The sequence below is a fragment of the Arachis ipaensis genome, chromosome B10 (genome assembly GCF_000816755.2).
Source record: "Arachis ipaensis cultivar K30076 chromosome B10, Araip1.1, whole genome shotgun sequence".
In the NCBI taxonomy this organism is placed as follows: domain Eukaryota; kingdom Viridiplantae; phylum Streptophyta; class Magnoliopsida; order Fabales; family Fabaceae; genus Arachis; species Arachis ipaensis.
In genome coordinates, this window is record NC_029794.2 from 24,632,295 (window position 1) to 24,641,676 (window position 9,382).

At 33.8% G+C, this 9,382-nt stretch overlaps 1 pseudogene; it reads left to right on the top strand.

The window, feature by feature from the left end:
* The window catches only part of LOC107620379, a 17,314-nt pseudogene that overhangs the window by 1,359 nt on the left and 6,573 nt on the right, over positions 1–9,382 (top strand).

A 9,382-nucleotide genomic window follows, 5' to 3' on the forward strand; every position in this document is an offset into this window, starting at 1 on the left:
GACTGTATTTTTTTTTTTGTCTCCCTAATATTATCGATATTAACAATAATAAACTCTATCTACGTACACTGGCATAAACTTTTTAAGCACACTAATATATTTTTAAGAGGACTATAATAAATTTTAACACTTAAAGTAATAACTAAAATTTCTAAATAAACTATACCTTATACTAACAAAAATAAATTCTTTTATGGGAACAAAATAAATTCTAACAATAACCTCAACCAAACTTAAGATAACTAACTAAACTAAACATTCATATAAATTGTATAAATTATAACTAAATTATAATCTATCTATACAAATGAATTCTGTTGCTAGAGTAAAACAAACTCAGAATATCAATAATCTCAACCAAACTTAAGATAACTTAACTAATCGTGCCTATAAATTAAATACATACTTAAATAAACTCTATCCCTAGTAACAAGAATAAATCCTTTATTGGAGAAAAATAATTTATAATAACAACAATTTGAACCAAACTTAAGATAAACAAGTTAGACATGCATATAAACTGTATATAAATTATAACCAAATTATACATTTTATAACTATCCTAATAAGAAGCACATTTGATTTATAACTAATTTTCACTATAAAAAAATTCGTTGAATATCGTCGAATTTATTAGCGGAATGACGAAAAAAATTTGCCAATAAATTTCTTATCGTCAGACTGGATAATAAAGTCCTCACCGGTAACTAAATTATCATCGATTATAAAATTGACAAAAATATGGGGGTGGGTAGCATCAGATAATTTCCGATAGAAACTTTGGCGCTATGCGTTATGGTTTCGCACCAAATTATCGTCGGATTTATTTCCTGGTAAATTTGATGGTTATATATTATTTTATGTTCATCCCCTTGGTCTTGATAGTCATCATCATTGTCATCCCCCGACTTGCGACACTTCTGTCTATCATCATGTCTACCTGAAACAAGAATGAAAATAGTTATGTGGCTAGCTAAAATGCAATGTAATTATATAACAATCTAATTAAAGTTTACAAAAGAAATACATAAGATAAAACTAAGGCTAGCGTGCAGGGTAATTATATAACAATCTAATTAAAGTTTAAACATATAATAAGCTAGTTAAAGTATACTCAGGTTACCCATATTCGGAAATATCATCATCTTCTTCTGGTTCATCCTCCTCTTCTGAGGTAACCTCCTGATGTCATCATCCATATCAGTTGACCTAAAGGTGATCGGGTCACTAGTATCAACTACCATTTTCGAATGAGTTGGGTCATCAATTTGGTAATATTCTTGACCCTCTGTCCTCGCAGAGACTTGATGCGACCTCTTGGCTTAGTCTTAACCACCCAACTAGACTTGCATGACCCTGGATAAGACAAATAGTATACTTATCGTGCATTTTAAGGTAGAATAAAAGGATCATATATAATGCCTATATTTTCCGGTCACATTTACTTCAATGATATTGTAGTCTTTGTGCTTTCGTGTTCCTAGTCGCAAACTTGGATCAAACCATTCACATTTAAACACATAAACACACACACACATTGAATTATATTGTACAACACACTATACCAATTAGAATGACCACTTCTTGTATCCTCACGAACCTAGTCTCCCATGTTATCTATTTTGTTTCTCATTGACCACTGCAAAGATTAAAACCTATATCCATTAATGCTGTAGATTGGGAAGTTTGTGTCATTATTCATTAGGTCCCAACTGCAACTAGTTCTCATTCTATTATATCAATTAGATTCACTCAAACGTATTCTCTAAACCAGTATGAAAACTCATTGAGTGATGATCATGATTTGTTTCTTAGAATAACTTAGAATGCAATAGCATAAATAGAAAAATTTCATATTACTCATGTTTTGATTAGATGAAGAAGTTATCTTACTATTTGAAATATTGATGAAAACTTAAAATACTTAGGTCACATAGGGTGAAACCTAGTTATAGTTAAGCAAGACATGCAGATGTGTATCAATTTTCTTCTTTTCTAATATTCACTACCCGCACCTAGTGCAACTTCTTCCAGAACAAAGATTAGATAGGTTAATCCATTTGACGAGAATTTTCCTCCCTCATTATTTCTTCCAACTCTTGCTCTCTGTGGCTCAACATATGGCTCAAAATAGGAGGAGCAAAATGTGAATGTCTTTTTAGTTAGGAATGTTTCGTAGATACTACCCTCCATTTGAGCTTTATTCTTCATGGTTCGCTTGAATCACCCAATCAATTTCTTAAAAAGGTATATCCACCTAAATTGGACTGGCCCACACACTCTTGCTTCATATGGCAGGTGGATTGCTAAGTGTTCCATCAAAGTATGATGAGAATGTTCTTCTCCATGATAGTAAGACCATCAATCGTAAACCTTGTAGCACATAACTCCCTAAAGAACTCACTTATTTCTGTGAGAGATTTTCAGATATTGGTGGAAGTTCTCTAAATGTAATAGGAAGCAATGACTCCATAAATATATGACAATCCTGACTTTTTCAACCTAGCAAGCTTACCCTGTGAGACGTTTGTACATCTACTCAAGTTAGAGGCATAACTATCAAGAAACCTCAATTCCTTAATCTACCTACAAATATTTTGTCTTTGATCTTTGTTGGAGAAAACACAACATTTGGTTTAGCCTACCGATCATTTTCAAGTCTCTTTAAGTTCATATCTGGCTGCCTACAAATATCCACCAAGTCTAACCTAGCTTTATCGTTATCCTTAGTTCGCTCATCGTCCATTACCGTAGCATGATATTTTCAAAAACGTTTTTTTCAATATGAATTATGTCAAGTTAATGACAAACCAAGTTGTCTTTTGAATAAAGCAACTCCTAAAATATACTTTGTTTTGTCCAATTATGCTCCTTACTATATTCCGAAAATCTCAACTAAGCCTCGTTATTGACGATCCTAGGAATATTACTGACTCGATGCTACATTTTTAAACTACTCAATCTGGCGGATGCCTCTTCTTATTCAGTTTTATTCTTCCTAAACGAGTCCTTGTTGCATTGTGAAAGATGATCAAACTCGAGGAATCTTCGATGATAATTGAACCAAGTATTATTACCCCCACTCTTCAGCCAAAATGACTTTGTATCCTCCATGCAAATGGGACACGACATTTTGCCTTGAGTTGACCAAATGTAGGAAAATCGTTGATGGTCCATATCAACGTAGTGAATTTGGAAGTTTATTTTAGTTGAAATATCATACGTTTCTACACCATCAATCTACAACTCATTCAACTCATCCACCAAGGGATTGCAAGAACGTATCAATTTTGGCCTTTTGGTTGCTTGCACCGGGTATGATAGAAGTTAAGAACATATATGGTTCCTTCATGTACATTTTGGGAGGTAGGTTATAAAAAATTACCACAACAGACCAACAAGAGTACGCATTACCAAAATTAGAATTCGGTGCAAACCCGTCAGAGAATAAAGCTAATCTAACATTTCTAGCCTCGCTCGCAAATATAGAATGGATATGATCAAAGTGATTCCAAGATTCTCCGTGTGATAAGTGCGTCATAAAATCATCGTTTCTCTTGTTGTTACTATGCAATGTCATGTGAGAGGCCGAACTCATCGAGGCATAAAATCTTTTTATCATAGGGATTAGGGATAAGTAGTGCATCCTTTTGTTTAGAACTCTCTTTAACCTCCGTTTATCAATATGTTCTCTTTCAACTTGATACCTCAGTGCATTGCAAAATTTACAAGCAATGAGGTCTAGATCTCCCTTGTAATATAACATACAACCGTTAGAGCAATAATCAATTTTTACCAAATTTAGATCTAATTTCGAAGCTAGCTTCTTTGCCTTATAATGGCTCTAGAGATGCTAGTAGTCCCGACTGGTACTAATTTGTTACAAAGGGTGGCCCACTTATCAAAAGACTCTTGGGTATGATTTGACTCAGATTTAATACTCATCATTCTAATACAGGCAAACAATTTTGAGTGAGCGCAACCCTTAAACAATAGTTGTGTGGAAGATTCTAAGATAAATAAAATCTCTTAGGCTATAGGTTAGGCTCTTCTTCAACATTTTTCGTATCATTAACACCGATTGTACTAAATACCATCTCGTTTTATCTCTCTTGGTTATCCTCTTAATTCACCTCTTCCATGTTCACTTCCCTAACCACTCGAACCCTCCTTGATTGACCCTCAGACCTGTTCGAATTTGGTGTAGACCGAATGATTTCCTATTCATCAACTTTTTCATGTTCAAATTACAGCCAATATCTATCCTTAAACCCATTACGGTAAAGGTGAGGGTTATATCTGAATGTCCTAACTTTTTACTCATCTGACACTTATAGTATGAACACCTAGATATCTCTTGGGACCTAAACAGTTCCATGTTGAAGACATACTCAATAAATTAGGTTTTAACCCCCTCCTGATTGATCGTTATCCATATCATACATTGATATACAATGACTTTGAATCATTTTACAATAAATAACCTAGAATTCAACGAACAATACAACTTATTAAATTTTTTAAAACTTTCGACAAAAATTCTTCTATAATTGGAATCCTCCACCAAATGTAATTTTTATTTTTTTTCACAAACCAAACATATTTTTAAACAATATTAACAAAAATTTGGCAGAGTTTTACCTTAATTCAGAGACCTTCACAAAAAAAATTTATCAATTTTCACAGAGAAAACAGTTGTATGCATAAATTATAACAAACACACATTCAATAAATAATCAAATTCTAGTCATTCTAGTGCAGATCCCCTTATTCATCTACAATTTTTTAACAAATAAGGGTTTCGAGAAGGCACCACTAGACAAATTTCTCCCACTTTCATCCTAAAACTCTATCATAGAAAACGTAAGTTTAGCATAAAATTTAAATAATTTAACACATTTAGAAACAGAAAACTAACCTGAGTATTGCACGAATAACCCATATGTATCTCAGCATGAACAGCCCACGATTAAAGCTAAATGAACTTCAAACAAAAAAAATCTTAAAATAAAAATAAAGTTAATAAATTGTAAAAGTTATTAAATAAACAATTAATAACAAAGAAATATATGCATACTTTCTCAAATGCAATTAAGTAAATATTAAATACTAATATTTTAATTTAATCCTAAATTCCTAATATATAAAGTGGTTATTGTATGCAACATACAAGACAACCTTTTCAATATTACGTATTTCATTAATCAAAGCTCAATGGTGGATACAATACAAGCATAACCAAATCTAAAACTACATCATCAAAATCATTTTCAATTTTTAAATTTCAATACTAATGTAAAGAGATTAATCTCTTTAATTTTGATGTACTAATTAGATATCTAACTTAATTATATGAAAGTTATTAAGGAGTCAAGTGCTTAATTTCGTTTATGTGTGACATATGATAGATATTAGGGAATGATTTATCACATACATAAAGTTAATCATGAAAGGTCGGTCATATTATTGGCATAAGGCTATATAGTCTTAAAGTTGAAAGAGACACCTTAATAAATGTTATCTTATGCCCTATAATACAAACAAAAGTAATATAATTTAGTTTATGACAAGGAAAAAAAATCAAACCATACATACCTTCTAGGCATGGTCGACAATGGCGCGGTGATGGCGGCTGTGGCATGGTATCCAGACTGAATGGTGGTTCAAAAAGGGGATGGAATAGGGAGGGAGATTATCACTACAAGAAAGTTTTAGAAGAGTGACCGATTTTGGTGACCCATAAAATTGGTCGATATTAACAACCAATTTTGCGACGAATTGAATTTTTCTAGGACCAGAAAAAAATTGGTCGCTAAATTGGTCCCTATACATTTAGTGACCAATTTAGCGATAATCCATTATTGTTTAGAAATTCAGTCGCTAAAAAATAAATTAGTGACCGATTTAGTGACAAATAATAAAGTTGTCTTAGTTGGTTGTTAAAATCGGTCACTTTTTTTAACTTGGCAACTGAATTAACAACCAAAATAAAATACTTACCCTTCGGGGTCCGTTAGTTGCTAAATCAGCCACTATTTTTAATTTAGCAACCAGTTTTACAACCAAACATAAAAATTGTAACACCCTACCACACAGATCTTTACGCTTAAGCCGTAAAATAGAGGTGGTGTGGTATTACGACCTCTAAAATAAAATGTGTACACATAATAGCAGAAAGAATATAATAAACTAGGAGCGTTAAAGAACAGATGAAATAAAAATCGCGAAATAAAAGCGCAATGCTTAGAGAACGAGTTAACTTGCGTACTAAGAAAACTATAGCTATCAAGCATAAGATAACAAAAAGAAGGAATAAGGGCCAAAGATACAAAATAACAAGCTCCTAACTCAGTCCGCAGAGTCAAGGCTGGCCGGAGAATATTTACACATATATATACATATCCAAAACCCAAATTTACATAAACAAAACCCTGTCTCTCCATAAGCCTCTAAGAGGATCAAAAGAAACTAGTTATTCAGAGAGAAAGCTAAGTACATAAATACATAATTAAACATTAGAAAGAAACTCAGAAACCACTCCGCTTCAAAAGTCTAGACGCCTAGCGAGGTGCCTCTCGACCTGCATCTGAAAAACAACAACATAGTATGAGGTGAGAACCAAAAGTTGTCAGCATGGTAAAGGTGCCATGTATGTAAGATATAAGGTACTGGGAAGGCAAGAGGCAATCCTAGAACGCCGACACTCAGATTATAAAGCTTAAAGTATTAAACAAAAGCCATAAAAAAGGTGGTCTTCTAGGGGTATCTAAGTCTAACTTAACTTAATCTTAACTCTAAGTTTTACCACCTTTCCTCCATACCTCCATCTCTGATAGCATATCACAAATAAATAAGCAGATAATGACAAGCACAAGAAGGGTACAAGTACTGCAGATATCATATATAAATTTAACATAGCAAATACATTTAGGCACACCCAGATAATGCACAGACAAGTAAGTCAAGTAATATGCACATGATGCATGCCTGTCCTATGGCTGATGAGTCTCATCTGTCGGTTATCAAGCCAACCCGACAAGTCCGGTTTGCTAAACCCTTGGACTGTCCCTCGATGTGCATCCCCAAGAGTCTATGCATATCTTTTTCTCAAATAATTATAATTTCTCAATGGGAGTTAACATTTCCAGAAATTTATAAGTGCCCGGTCATCCTTACGTTGCAGGGTCAACAGAGTATCGAGTCTCAACCTGGTACACGTGGTGGCAAGCTACGGTATTTTATCCAGGGAAATGCGTATCTCAGATTAATTGAGTGTATAAGACAAATAAGGTTCATAGTCTTTGCAATCTTTGCTCAATTATTTCATATAAGCCATAATACCATATACACTTCAAATATACTCATTTCCATAGTTAATTCATCACTTATCCCACTTTATTTCACCTCCAAGTTACCTTAATTTCCTAACTTCATCTGATTATCAGGCTTATTACTATTATTTATGACCAGAAGAATGAAAATAGATGTTTAGAAGTTTGAAATAAGGTTTAAAACTCATAATAGGACCACGTGTACGCGTGGCTCACGCGTACACGTGGGAGTATAAAAAGGCAGCTTGCGCGCGCATCCCTTATCATGCGTATGCGTAGACATGCATGCTGGCCCATTACGCATACGCATAGGACTATTCGCGTACGCATATAAGGAGGTCAGTCAAAAATTCCATACCACTCGTACGCGTGGCCATACGTTTTCCATAATTTTGATTAAGTTAGAAAGCTACAGAATTTTCATATTCCAAACCAAAACTTCTGACGTGCATAACTTAATCATTTTAAATCGTTTTTTATCCGTTCTTCGAACGGCATAAACTTCACAAACCCAATTTTTTATCAAGACAAGTTTGAAACCATTTGGGGGTCCGGAGGCCAAATTATAGCTTGCTGAAATTCAGTCAAAAACCAATTTTCATTATACTTCAAAAACCTCAATTTTATTTAAACAGTTTCAATGTTCACTTCCTTTACCTACATTTAGCACAAACACAATATATAACATCTTCAAATCACTCTACTATTCATAAACAATCATTACCACCAATCAACAAAATTCCATACTTCCTTCAACAAAATCACCACTATTTTGCCATACATACATATGCAATCATTACCACCAACTTACCAACAATACCACCAACACATACATGATTTATATTACCAATCAACGTTATTAATGCTAAGCATCCAACATACATAATCATTCCAACATATCCTATGGTTCTCTAGCCTAAGTTTTCACAGAACATTATATATTAAATACGTGAAACCTAAACCATACCTTAGCTGATTTCCACGTATTGATCAAAGCAAAATACCAAAGACACACATACAGCTTTACTTATCCAAAATCACCAAGCCTCAGCACCAATCCAAAGCCTCCAATGTTCACAATTTCAACCTCCAATTACATACACACCACCTAATACAAATATACAACACATATACACCCAAACTCAATGCCCAATGCACAAATTTAGAAAATTAGATAGAGTTATGATATCCTCACCTTACCCAAGCATCGTATAAGCAAGAGTGAATGTTTTTCTCAAGCTAATTGGATCCTAATACATCAAATGACAAAGAAATTCAACACCACTTACATAATTTCAAAAAATTAGGGAAAGGAGAGGCTTAGAGAGATAGAGTGGCTTACCCACAAAATTGTTCTGGTAGAAACATAGAGCTTGACATGGTGGTCGCGTGGCCGCAAACGATGCGGCGATTGGAGCTCGGAGCGAGAAGTTACGTTAGTTTTATTTTGGCGTTAGGGTTAGGAAATTGGCTTTCTTCTCCCCCCCTATATGTGTTTTCAGCGTGCTCTTTGCTGAATTGGGGAGGAAGAAGAGCCTCGGCTCATTTAAATGTTGGGCCGGTTGGGCCCACGACTCGGTTCAACCGGTTTAGCCCATTCGGTCCAATCTTAGGTCGAATTCTTTGAAATTAGTGTCAAAATTCTCATTTTGACGAGCTCTATCCTAATCTAATATAATATTCACATTTTTAATTTTCTTTATTAAAATTTAATTTGTTGACTAATTATTTACTAATTTAACGAAGTTTACGAAAATACTCTAAAAATGGTTGGTCACAAAAGGCCGCTGGGGAATTGGTCACAAAATCAATTGCTAAGGATTAAGATAACGACCGATTTAGCGACCAACTATAAAATCTAGGTTTTTAAGTAGTTAGTCGCTAAATCAATCGCTATTTTTATTAATTAGTTGGTCATTAAATCAGTCACTATATGGTTAGTCGTTAAATCGGTTGCTAATTAAATACTAAGCGACCGAATAAAAATTTTGTGACACACTAATCGGTTGGAAATCCATCACTATTTTAAATATAATAAAATAGTAACAAAT